Source organism: Ascaphus truei, chromosome 16, assembly GCF_040206685.1.
Source record: "Ascaphus truei isolate aAscTru1 chromosome 16, aAscTru1.hap1, whole genome shotgun sequence".
Taxonomy (NCBI): domain Eukaryota; kingdom Metazoa; phylum Chordata; class Amphibia; order Anura; family Ascaphidae; genus Ascaphus; species Ascaphus truei.
In genome coordinates, this window is record NC_134498.1 from 15,533,716 (window position 1) to 15,546,654 (window position 12,939).

General features: G+C 41.0%; 1 long non-coding RNA gene across 1 annotated transcript in view; it reads right to left on the minus strand.

Annotated features, from left to right (window-relative positions):
* Positions 1-4,197: 4,197 nt before the first annotated feature.
* The window catches only part of LOC142467671 (uncharacterized), a 90,493-nt gene continuing 81,751 nt past the window's right edge, over positions 4,198-12,939 (minus strand). The window contains exons 3-4 of the long non-coding RNA XR_012788468.1: positions 4,717-4,875; positions 4,198-4,310 (exon numbers count right to left, since the gene is read on the minus strand). This is a non-coding gene — a long non-coding RNA (uncharacterized LOC142467671). The remainder of the gene's footprint in view (positions 4,311-4,716; positions 4,876-12,939) is intronic.

Genomic DNA, 12,939 nt, shown 5'->3' on the forward strand with positions numbered 1-12,939 from the left:
CATAGGCACTTATAGTGTCTGAATTGGATTTACAGTAGGAAAAGGCCAACATCTAGAGAGTACAGATGTGTGACATATTCACTGATGATCGCAGCATGGCAAAATGTGTCTATTTTTTGTGTGGAAATGTAGCAAAAAAATCAGCAAGCTTCTCAAACCAAAATTTGACAAATATTAAAAGTCAGTGTGCAAGGTCATGTAACCCTTTAAATACTGATATGTGTGCCTAATTCTGGTGAAAAGTGGCAACATTGTGTAGCAATTGTAGCAAAACAGGTGAGATTCTAAACAATGTGAACTTTTGGTTAAATATTTGCACTTTAGAGAGCTCAAATGTATCTTAGTGCCATCCTATGCAACTGTGATCCCATCTTTACTATGCACTCTTACAGCACCAGAAAGTGTTCTATGGCAGAACACTGCTTAGTAAATACAGCCCTATTTTCTTGGCATAATAGTAAAGATCAGAGTGCCTCAGGTGAGCATGCTCTTCCATATTGCTAACTGTACTCTTCCAAAAGTGTCCATAAACTGCAGCTGGAAGCATGCTGAATTTGCAATATTAAAGGAACATGATTTTAATATGATGAAATTGAGGTCTTTCTCAGCTCTACATTTTGGATGTTTGATGCGTCGGTAGCGATAACATGGTTGTGGCTAGCCACCCGATTACTGCAACGGAAGTGGCATGCACTCCCCACACCCCCCACCTTCCATTTTAATCTGGAGCAGTGAGAGCGATCTCCCCTTAGAAAGTAAGCAAAAATAGCATGATGTTCCATGAATGTCATAACTTCCGATGGTGTGCTAATTAGGGTTGCCAGGTGGCTTCTCCAAAAATACTGAACACAATGGTGAAAGGTGCGATGCGCTCAAAAACACACATGCACACATTCACTTCTCAGCTCCATGCTGTTTCCTCCTCTCCTCTGCCCTACCCCTATGCTCCTGACACCTCCCCATGATTGGCTACTGCTGGAGAAAGCAGCCAATCAGGGTGGAGGAAGCTGCCCAGCCCACTAGCAGCAGCCCTGCTCTCTCCCTACTCAGGGGAACCCCCCCTCCCAAGCCAGTCAGGTCACTACAGTATGTCCAGAGAGGTATTTCCGGACACATACATGTCCAGTATTACCGTTAATTTTTTTACTGGACAGGGTCCAAATACAGGACAGTCCAGTTCAATCCTGGAAACCTGTCAACCCTAGCACTGTTAGTCCTTGAGGCGTTCTAGGAAACTCATATGGGCATTGTAATAAAGGTTTCAGTCCTGTAAGACTTGTGTTATAATATGCAGGCCTGCCACTACAGTCTGGGTGGTGAAGTCAGAAGTGGTTAAAAACTTTTTCAGTTGAGATCTACTGTATCATTTCCTTCCTGAGATTATTATTATTTAGTGCACTGCTTTAGCAATCAGTACCTGCTGCTTTGTGTGATTCAAGTAACTGAGTCTGTTTTTAGGTTTCATTGTTTCATATGGTGTTTGTAGAAACTGGCTCTGGGACTACTACTCAATTTGGAGGGATTAAAGCTTTTAAAACCTAAAGTGTGCATGTAATAGATGGACTGGGGATGAATAATACTTTTTACGTGTCTCTGACACTTTAAACTGCATATCTGACTAACTTTCTACTCTACATATATAAGCTTTTCAAGGTTTCATCCAGTAATCTATATCTAACTGTTGAGTATACGGCTCTTTTCAGGCAAATGCACAATACTGTAAACTTCTATTTCTTAGCTATAATGCCATTTGGTGATGCCTGCTCTACATACAATATTTGGGCCATTTGTACAATACATTTCAATTTTAACACAGAATCTTCATACACTCTGCACCTAACAAGGGCATTCTGACCCCAAAACATTGTACTGTGTCATGTTTCTGCTAAATAAAATGAAGTCAAATGTTCAGCTGAACTCTAGCACAGTTGCATCAGAGACCAACTTTTGATGGATATTTGACAGTTACTGTACATAGTAGATGAGGTTGAAAAAAGACACAGTACAGATGCAGCAGCCATAATTTTATGAAATCACGCGGTTTATACCTCGGAATAACCATGTGATGGCGCGGGATTACTTCCAACCGTACCGTGAGTGCAGGCGAGTGCATAAAATGGAATTTTAGTGCTCTAGCTTTTAAACACCTGAAATTTACACAGTAGCACAGTACTGTACACATTACAATTCATTCATTTCATTGCATTTAATTGCACACAATCCATAAAATTCCAGACTGTAAGCTCCTCGGGGCAGGGACTCCTTTTCTTTAATGTTACTTTTATGTTTAAAGCACTTATTTCCATGATCTGTTATTTATATTATCTGTTATTTATTTGATTACCACATGTATTACTACTGTGAAGCGCTATGTACATTAATGGCGCTATATAAATAAAGACATACAATACAATACAATACAAAGCAACCGGGATAAACACGTGTGCCTGGGGCGATTGGTGGCGTTCATGCCGCGTGGAGTACAGAAGCGCACACACAAAACTGCGCCATGCTGTCTTAAAATAACGGCTGCTGCACCTGTATATCCATCAAGTTCAACATGTGCTACATTTAGACGACAGATACTGTACTTATCCTGTATATGTATTTACAGTATTTTGATTCAGAGGAAGGCAAACAAAAAAAACCTAGGGAAACATCATCTAATACTGTCTCATAAGGGAAAATTAAATTCCTTCCGGAATCCAACTTTTGACAATCAGATAACTCCCTGGATCAACACCCTTCCCATGTTTACTTATTTGGTATATCCCTGTATACCTTCCTTTCTAAAAAAGATGTCCAACCTTTTTTTTTTAACAAATCTATTGTATCTGCCATCACAGTCTCCATGGTAATAAAGTCCACAGTATAACTGCCCTTACTGTAAAGAACCCTTTTCTTTGTTGCTGGTGATATCTCCTTTCCTCCAACCTTAAGGGATGACCCAGAGTCCTTTGTACTGCCCTTGGGATGAATAGTGTTTTTTGAAAGCTCCTTGTATTGTCCCCAAATATATTTGTATATAGTTATCATATCCCCTCTTAGACGCCCCTTTTCTAATGTAAATAAATCTAATTTAGCTAGCCTCTCCTCATCCATCCACTTTATTAATTTGGTGGCTCTTCTCTGCACTTTTTCTAGTTCCATAATGTCTTTTTTATGGAGTGGTGCCCAAAACTGTACTCCGTATTCAAGGTGTGAACTTACTAATGCTTTATAGAGGAGCATAATTATGCTTACTTCATGTAGACATACATTAAATAAAAGTATTTATTCATGTTTGGAAATTGATAACAGTAACTGTTAAGTGTGTATACTCTACACAGGCAAACAGTGGAATATGATTGAGTAGACAGTCTATTGATTTGCAGTATACCAGTATAGCTTTCTTCTATCTGATCACACTCATCAAAGGAGGTCTATGAAATCAAATGTCAAGGTGAGCAGAGTGCCAGTGAAGGAAAAAGAGCAGCGAATTGTGGTTACTAATGCAAAATATCTCAAAGAGGTAAACAGTTCAAAACAGCTTTGTTACCGATCATTAATCCACAGTGGTCAACCATCAGCACGTACAGTACTCAAAAGAAAAGAGAGAAGAATGGAGGATTTTTCTGTCCTCTCAGCTGTTCTCTTTCGATCATATATTTCCCATTATATAACATGTATTAATATGTTGCTTTCCCCTCCTCTGCACCTCTGCACCATTAAGCACCATACTGACTATACAGATGTATCGTACAAGCATTATTAACCCCTTAAACAAAGGTTAACCCAATAATTAACCCAGAAAATAAGGTGTGTGTTATGCACAAATTACTTATGTTTTTAATGGAGTAGATATGATCTATTAAATATCACGGTAGCATTAACACGCCTCATTGAATAAAAGGAACTATAACAATACCTGTACGTTCTATCAATACATCGTCACACATCTAAACGTCATTCTCTATTTAACATTCTCATCTTAGTCTGGTAAATTTGTCATTTAGCCCAAGATGCTATCCGTATCCCAAGGTTAACTCTATTTGTAACATGATGATGATGATATACCGAAAACTATTTTTTTACATTATATAACTTTCAAATTGCATTTTTTGTGTAATAGAAGTATGTATGTATATATGTATGTACACGCACACACACAATATGCAATGTTAACTATTGTACAAATGACAAATAACCTACTCTGGAAGTGTTCTGACCCAGTTGATTCCATTTTCCTTGCACTGTTTTGATCATTGTCTTTTAAGAACCGGTGACCAGATGGGAAGTGACCTCCTGGAAGTAGACTTTATCCATGATACCTAGCGATACAGTAAACAATTCGATACTGTAAGACGGCAAAAGGGACACAGACTAATATAAACTTAATGTACATAAAACAAATTATAACAAGAGATCATGAGTCAATCTAAATATTGCCCCCACACATGAACACTTAGTGGATCTTAGGTAATGGTTTTAAGGATAAATCAGAATTTTTGCTTAATGCCAAAGTGGAGAATCATTCCTGGGTGACAGATGCTTCAATAGAAAATATGACATCGTCAAACTGTTCCCGAGTCTCAAACCAGGCACGGACTTGTTCAACTTGTAACTTTGCTAACACCTCCTATCATGTGATGGGCTCTGAAAAAATAATGAAATGTGGTAAGAATGGAATAATTTTTAACCCTGATGTTTCATGTGTAGAAACAAACTGTACTTTACCTCACACGTCCAAAGCTTCCGCCCAAATCATGTCTTGTTCTTTTAATGCTGGACTCTGGACACTGGAATACCATGCTTTTGCTGCAGAATATTGTTAATCTCTCAGCAGATCGAATATCATTAGCCAGTCTGATCCCATCCACCAGCCGAATAGCTTTACTGGACATAAAAAAAAAAAAAATTAGCAGATTGTAGAGAGAATGGAGGAAGGACAGTACTCAGCTTATGACAGGAAGACCACTTCTGCGCTGTACTGCAAGTTTTCTCACATACAATTTTTTGATATGTGGAATTTGTGACGGAGACGTGGCCACTCCCCCACCGTTGGTTTGGCCAATGAGGGCGAACCAGTCCCGTGTGAGGTCATGGCCACGACCCACAAAACCCCCACCACGCCACCTCCTGTCGCAAACTCTCCCTCTCTCCCAGGACCGCGATCTGCGATGAAGCGCTGTGCACGCGCCACCCCCCCCCCCCGCTTGGTGCGCGTGCTACAGAATGCACTGGGACCGCAGCCTTATGAACATATAGGCACTCCACATTTTTCTCTGCAGCCACAAGTACAGTAAGTCTTGCTACATCTGTATATAAATGACCAAACTACCTGTAGCAACTACCATATTGCAGACCGTGTAATACAATATATGACGAATTATGCTATACTCTATATCAGGGGTTTGCAACCCGTGGTCCGGCATCACATTCGGAATGTGCCGCATGATGGCGTGAAAAAGAAAGATTGATTAAGCGAAGGAACTCGTGTATTAGCCACTTCGGAGGGAGCGGGAACTCCACTGGCCTTTGGCCCCGTCGCAAGCCAGGAGACTTACCACTCCTGCCGCATTCTTCCATGGTACTACGCCCAGTCAGGCAGCTTTCCACTCTGCCATCCCAATCTTCCGGGCAGGCCTCCCACTCCACACATGCTGCCGTCGTCTTGCCACTGGTGCCGACTCCAGCATTAGCAGTAACAGCCACTGGGGGCGTATGCTCCTGGTGCCGGAGGATGTTTGGTTGTGGCCGTTTCCCCGCGACCAAGTTGCAGGCAGCATTTAGCCACCACTCACCCCGCCGTAGGGACATCTTGCCACCAGTCGCATCGCCTCCAAGGTAAGTCTGTAACCTTAGCCTAAAAAACTCTTACCCCAAAAAACTTATCCGGTCCCCTTACCCTAAAATCCTCATTACCTATAAAACCTCTTAGCCTAAAAAGCTTTCTGTGATCCTCGTTACCCTAAAAAACTTTTACCCCAATGCTAATTACAATACCTTGGGGGCAAAATTGAAAATGGCGATGTGTTCTTGGCGACTGAACAGTGGCGGCTAAAAGGCAAAATGTCCTATTCCGTCTGGTGCAACCAACTAATCTGCTGCCAATCTCTCTGTAACACCCGCATCCACACTGGCAGCCATGCTTCTCCTGAACCTCCATTAAAGCTGCAGTTCAGTCTTTTTTTTATTTTATTTTAATTTTTTTACTTCAATAGTTTCATGTGGGCAATCTCTAATTACCTAAAGAACTGCATAGCTGCCGGTCAATTCGTTCTCCGTCTATTGATCGGCAAAGTTTGGCGACATCTTTAAATATGGGGAATGTAAATCGTTGCTATAGGAACAAGCATGCTTGTTAAAATAGAATACAAGAAAATTGGTCTTTCAAAGTTGTTTTTTTTAAAACAGAAAATACTAACAGTATTTTTTCTTACTACAGAACTGATTTATTAAAAAAAACACACATGCAGGATATTGCCTGAACTGCAGCTTTAATGTTTGCAATATTTGAATGTTTTTATTATCCTTGTTTACTTTTGGCCCTATTTAGTTTATGTTTAGCTGTTAATTTGAACCAGATTTAGGGGGGGCAGTGGGCCACCAAAAACGCTTGTCCTCTCCTGCTCTACAGTATATAATCATAGGTCCTTGTCTAGCTAGAGATGGGCAATTCTTTTTGACAGATTTGGATCCGCATCGGATCGGCCGGTTCCTTTTGGTCCACGGATTTCAGCGGATCAATCTCAAAAAGGACGGTTTGCGTTTTGCGGATTTTTTATTATTACCAATACACCTCCCGGAGTCCGCAACCCGTGGACAGATTTGGTCGGTTTTAATACACACGGATTCATCCAAATCCGCCATTGGATACAACCTGTGGACGGATTTGTAGAATCCAATCCGCGGATTCAGCAATCCGTTGGCGATTCTAAAGAATCCAATGGCGGATTTTGATGAATCCGTGCGGATTAAAACCGACCAAATCCGTCTGCAGATTTTACAGCGCAAAATGGATTTTAGGGGGATAATGCGAGAAAATCCGGGAAACAGGATGTGGTCAGATTCGTCCGTCACTGTATAGCTTGCCCTTATACTACTAACAAACAATTCAAATAAGAAGTACGGTTAAACAATTCTTTGCTGTGAATTACTATCCACCCAGCACCATTTTAAACAACACAAACACTTTTGGATAAAACACTGTTGGCTAAGTAATTTCTTTCCATTCATTATAGTGAAATAGCAGTGTTTACCACTGAAAGAAAATGGAAGGTCAATATTAGAGGGGATGAAAATGAAAGAATTCTGTCTTGCTTATTTTATGCAAGAGAAATGTATATTTGCAGCACTACAATTCGGGAAAATAAGCTCTATATAGTGATGATTAAGTGTGCAGTTTTCGTGCTGCAGTTTGGAGTTTAATTAAAACTTCTAGTTTTATGGTTATTTATTAGTTTTCCATCTGCACCTCAACATTTTATTTCCTCTTGGATTAATAAAGTGAGGCATTTTTTTATATTGAATTCCGGGCACATTCTTCAGTTGTAGAAGTGGGTGTGATTACCCCAGGGGTTCAGCTACACCAGTAATTTGAATTGCATGAATTGCTTTAATTCATTGTAAACTAAAGGCGGATTAAAATGAATTACATACTTAAATGTGGATTTCTCCGCTGTTGCAGTAAGGCAGTGATCATTGAGTAGAATAAAGATATTCCTTTTTTTCCCCCTCATACATAGGTTTTATGTATGTTTGTTTAGACTTGTGCTACATTTTAGTCTTCAATTTAAAAGTGCATATCCTATCAGTATGTTGAGAGTTCACAACTTATGCAGTGCTACATAATAATAATAATAATAACAATAATAATAATAATAATAATAATAATAATAGCATGTTCTTGTATAGCGCTGCTAGTTTTACGTAGCGCTTTACAGAGACATTTTGCAGGCACAAGTCCCTGCCCCGTGGATCTTACAATCTATGTTTTTGGTGTCTGATGGACAGGGAGATAAAGTGGCTTACCCAAGGTCACAAGGAATTGAACCAGGCTCCCGGTGCCAGTCAGTGTCTTTACTCACTGAACCACTCCCTCTCCCCATACAGAATTTCTTAAGCACAATGGGGTCTGTAAACCAAGACAAAAGTAGCTAAAGTGGTGTCTGATATTCTGCATAACTTTCGGAGCAGTTGGCTCAAATATAGAAACAGTTGTTTTTTTTTAATCTGCTGCAGATTATTAGAAACAGCTATTTACAACATTGGAAGGTTTGGAAGGTTTTTGGACGCAGATTGAAGTGAGAAATAATAAGGAGCATAAACCGATACATCTAATTCTAATTTGGCACTCCCCATGGGTATGGGAAATAACTGGAGCAAAGACCTAGATATATTGATGCTGTGAGGTGCGAAATGAAAATAACACCTTTTCTGTTAGCTCCTCCAAAATCTGGTACAGATTTTGCACCACTCACCTTCCACGGAGCTACTGAAGCAAAAGCCTTATTTGCCTTGGCCAGGGGAAAGTGACAGCTGCACTGTGGCTGCCTGTTTATGAATATTCTTTTCCTCGCTGACGGGGAATGCCATGGTGAATTTGCCCAAGTCAATTCTACATCTGTACGTAGGCACCATTGAGTCACTGTCCAACGGTCTTAGTCTCATTTGTTTGTGGCTAAGGCACAGTGAGATAAAAGGACATACTCAAGGTCGCAAGAAGAGCCGACTCGTAAAATAGTGAGTCCCGAAATAGCTTTGTTTTGCATACATGTTCTGATTAGCTTCAGACAAGTATACTGTATATGTTGTTGATAAGAGTGAACACCTGGCAGTTTGTTTTGTCATTGTATTTATCATTTTTCAGCAGGCATTGATCAAGTGTGATTTTTTTTTAAATGTAGGGTAAAAATGTAGGTTAATGATAGTGGTGTTACGTGTAATGGTAGGATCGTGTTATTTTCTCATGACATTTAAAAATAAACATTTAATCATCTGCAAAAATGTGCTCATTCCAATCAACACAGCTCTAGTTACGTGTGCTAATTATGTACAGTATAGTTTACTTGTACCATGCAAATGGAAACCTTATAGCTGAAAATACTCTTGACTTTATGGACCTGGAAACCATTTAATTGCTAACACATTGATTTGGTAAGCTGCAGTCAAGTGATAGCTCAAACTGCCTTTAACAAACCATAATGGATCAGAAAATGGCAAGGAACTATAGCAGACTTTTACCCTTATTGAAAGCCCCATAGCTCTGCTTCTAGGCAATGATCTTAAAAATCTGTCTCACCAATTAACTCTTCCATCTTCAAGATATTCACTATTTATTTAAAGATAGTACGTACCTTTAGTAATTCCCAATAATGTTATGGTTGTGAGGGCAAACGTGTCCTGGTTTGCTTCCCGAATGTTCCCGCAAATTGTCATGCTGTGCTCACCACATACAAGGCGGGACCACAGTGCTGAGGTGGGAATGGATATTACGCCACCCACAGCCACAGGGGCGCATCTGGAGTGTAGAGTAAGTCCAAATAGCTGGGTCGGGGTTGGAGAAGTACGGGTCGTCGTTATACTTGCCGGGGTCAGAGGAGGAGAGGTGCAAAATGTTGCTGGTACTATTAGCCGGGTCCGGGATTGGAGAGAGTAGAGTCGTCGTGATCTGTTTGCCGAGGTCAGGTTAGGAGAGAGCAGAATGGTCATTTGTCCGGATGCCGAGGTCAGGTTTGGAGAAGAGTGGATGGTTGTGGAAAGCCGGGTCGGTACACAGGAAGAAGCAGCAAGGCAAGACAGACTGTGGAGACAGAGAAGAGGTGAATTCAACGCAACTAGAACTGTGTGGCAATACAAAAATACTAGAACAAGCGCTAGACCAATGTGCTATAAACAGTGCAGTGCACAAAAAAAAGCTGCCTGGTAATCTACTGAGGGAATTATCTCAAAAATACCCAATAACAATATAAAAATACAAATATAGAAATAGAACCCGGCGCATGTGTACATAAATTATGTGAATAACCAATATGAATATATAAACCATAAAAGGATATACGTGACTAATATGAGTAAAGTCCTTTCTTCCAGACTTGAGTGATTGACGAATGGGGGATGGACTCAGTTCTCAAAGCACATAGAGAAGATGTTCCTTTTCACAGCAAATGCTGTCCTATAGATTGAGACATACAGTAAATCGGGGAAAAACATTGCGCAGTATTGTTTTTCAGTAATTAAACCCTCACAAATGAAACTCAAGTAAATGCCCACTTACTAGTGGTAGGTAGGCAGCATGCAGTGGAGATAAACTGTATATGGTGTCTTCTAAGTCCAAAGGTTTTCAGGGTAACACGAACCCCACGTGGTGTCCCCAATTCCTATGGATATAAAAGAAACCTGCTTCTCAGGAAAGATGTCTCCTGAACCTGTCCCAGGACTCCTGTATCTTAATCTCCGACAAGGGATGAAGAGAAACAGAGGATTGCGCAATATATATAAACTTTAATGATGCCTCCAGAACTAAAACAGAATAATACTCACAAAAAACGTGAGTTTAAAATCAAATAAGAAGTGCCCGACCCGGCACACACATCAGCTGTACTCAGTCTCTGATAGTCCTTGCCGGTAACGCGTGTACCTCGCGTGTTTCCGGCGTGGCCGTGATGACCTGACGAAGTGACGTTCCCCGTCACGAAACGCGTAGGGAGGAGCCTAAGGAGACGCTGCCCTGGACACTCATCTGACTACCAGTCTGGAACGGAGACGGTGACGTCATCACGGTCGCGCCGGAACAACGCGAGGTACACGCGTTACCGGCAAGGACTATCAGAGACTGAGTACAGCTGATGTGTGTGCCGGGTCGGGCACTTCTTATTTGATTTTAAAATCACGTTTTTTGTGAGTGTTATTCTGTTTTAGTTCTGGAGGCGTCATTAAAGTTTATATATATTGCGCAATCCTCTTTTCTCTTCATCCCTTGTCGGAGATTAAGATATAGGAGTCCTGAGACAGGTTCAAAAGACATCTTTCCTGGGAAGCAGGTTTCTTTTATATCCATCGGAATTGGGGACACCACGTGGGGTTCGTGTTACCCTGAAAACCTTTGGACTTAGAAGACACCATATACAGTTTTTCTCCACTGCATGCTGCCTACCTACCACTAGTAAGTGGGCATTTACTTGAGTTTCATTTGTGAGGGTTTCATTGCTGAAAAACATTACTGCGCAATGTTTTTCCCCATTTATGTCTCAATCTATAGGACAGCATTTGCTGTGAAGAGGATCAGAAACTAGAACGGTGCTCAGCCAAAGTGCTAGTGGCACAGCTGAGCATATGTAGGTGAGAGCATCCAATAGGAAAACTGCAGCGTGGAGGTGTGTGCAAAGTGAGGGTGCGATAGGAGGCAGGGTAACAAGGCTCAGGTGAGCTCAATGGGATGGAGCCTGTGTGTATAGCGCAAACGTCCATGCCCGTGCGCTCCTGCGCATGCCCCCTGACCTTGCAAAGGGGCGGCTCTAAGGAGCTGGAGCGGGTGCGCGCGCCTGAAGCGCGATGGCCGCCGGAGTGATTGGCGGGACCTCCGGAGGCAGGAGCTGGCGTTGGGAGAGTGCCAACCACCGGACCGGCTCCCCGAACCTTACAGAAATGTATTAAAACATGTCCTGTGTATTTCATAGTAGGATAGTTGTTGATCTGCAGATTTCTTTAAAAGTACATCTCAATTTATGCAAATATTTGTAAAATTTGTGAGGGAAAGAAAATGAAAAACAATTCCTATTTAACATCCATTTTGACCAAATATTCCTGAATGTTGGCAGCAATTAGCTTTGTAAGTAATTGTCCGCGAGTCTCCAACACTATTAAAACAGAGTTAATATCACATCTGAGGAAAAAAAAAATACTGGGTGGCATTATGTACGTCATCAAGATTGCGGTAATATTTTTAGACTAGTGGCGATGCACTAATTAATAGAGCCGATACTAATGGGTTAATTTCTGCATTGCGATGCAATGAGGGAGTGTAATGCAATATTTCTACCAAAGGGTTATGTAATATAAATTATTACATGACCCTACTGTAGCAATTACAGTGCAGGAACCCCTTTAATGCGTTTGACTGCTCCAGCCACTATAAAAGACAAGCACCCACAGAGAACACCCGAAGTCTTCAATGCGGCCACATCCAGTGGCTGAAAATTAAAGAGGACGAAAGAAGAAATGTTTTAAGAAGAACAGAAACCAGGAATACTTACAGATGAAGATTCTTCAATCCAGGACTACGTGTCCAGTTGAGGATCCCCTGTCTAGGTTCATGGATGGTCATGGATTAAAAATAGACCACTTTTCATGGGTTTTTTAATTTTAGTTTTTTGGCGGCCATCCATCCTTGGATTCATTTTATGGATTTTTTTTAAAGGTTGGGCATCGGCCCTTTTTTGGATTGGTTCTAGGGGCTAAATCTTGAAGATGAAGAGGACTTACATCCACGATAGGTTAAGTTACCAAATGTATTATAGCTTTCCATTGTGGCTATCTAGGTTCCCATTGAGAGGGCCTAGGTAGCAACAGCAATAATCAATGGGTTTATGTTGGAAATTGATTTTTTAAATAATTTTTAATAATTTTATTATATTTTTTACTTATTGTAAAAGAAAATTCTCATATTGTGGCCAAAGGCCCTTTGAGTGACATTTGATTAATAGGGATATTGGCCATTACTCTAAAGGGGGCAATTATCTTTGTTGGTGGCGGTAGAGGGTGATGTATTAGGGGTAGTTTCCCCAGGGAGGGGGGTTAGGCCCCCCCGGGGTGCTGGTGGTAGGGGTAACCCCTTGTTTGTCTTAGCGGTTAGAAAGGCATGGTAAAGCTTTACTAGTCACTAAGGTAGGCAAAGTTGGTACTGTACGTAGTGTAGTTGTATTTGTGTATTAATCCCTTTATAGCACTTAGAGTTCA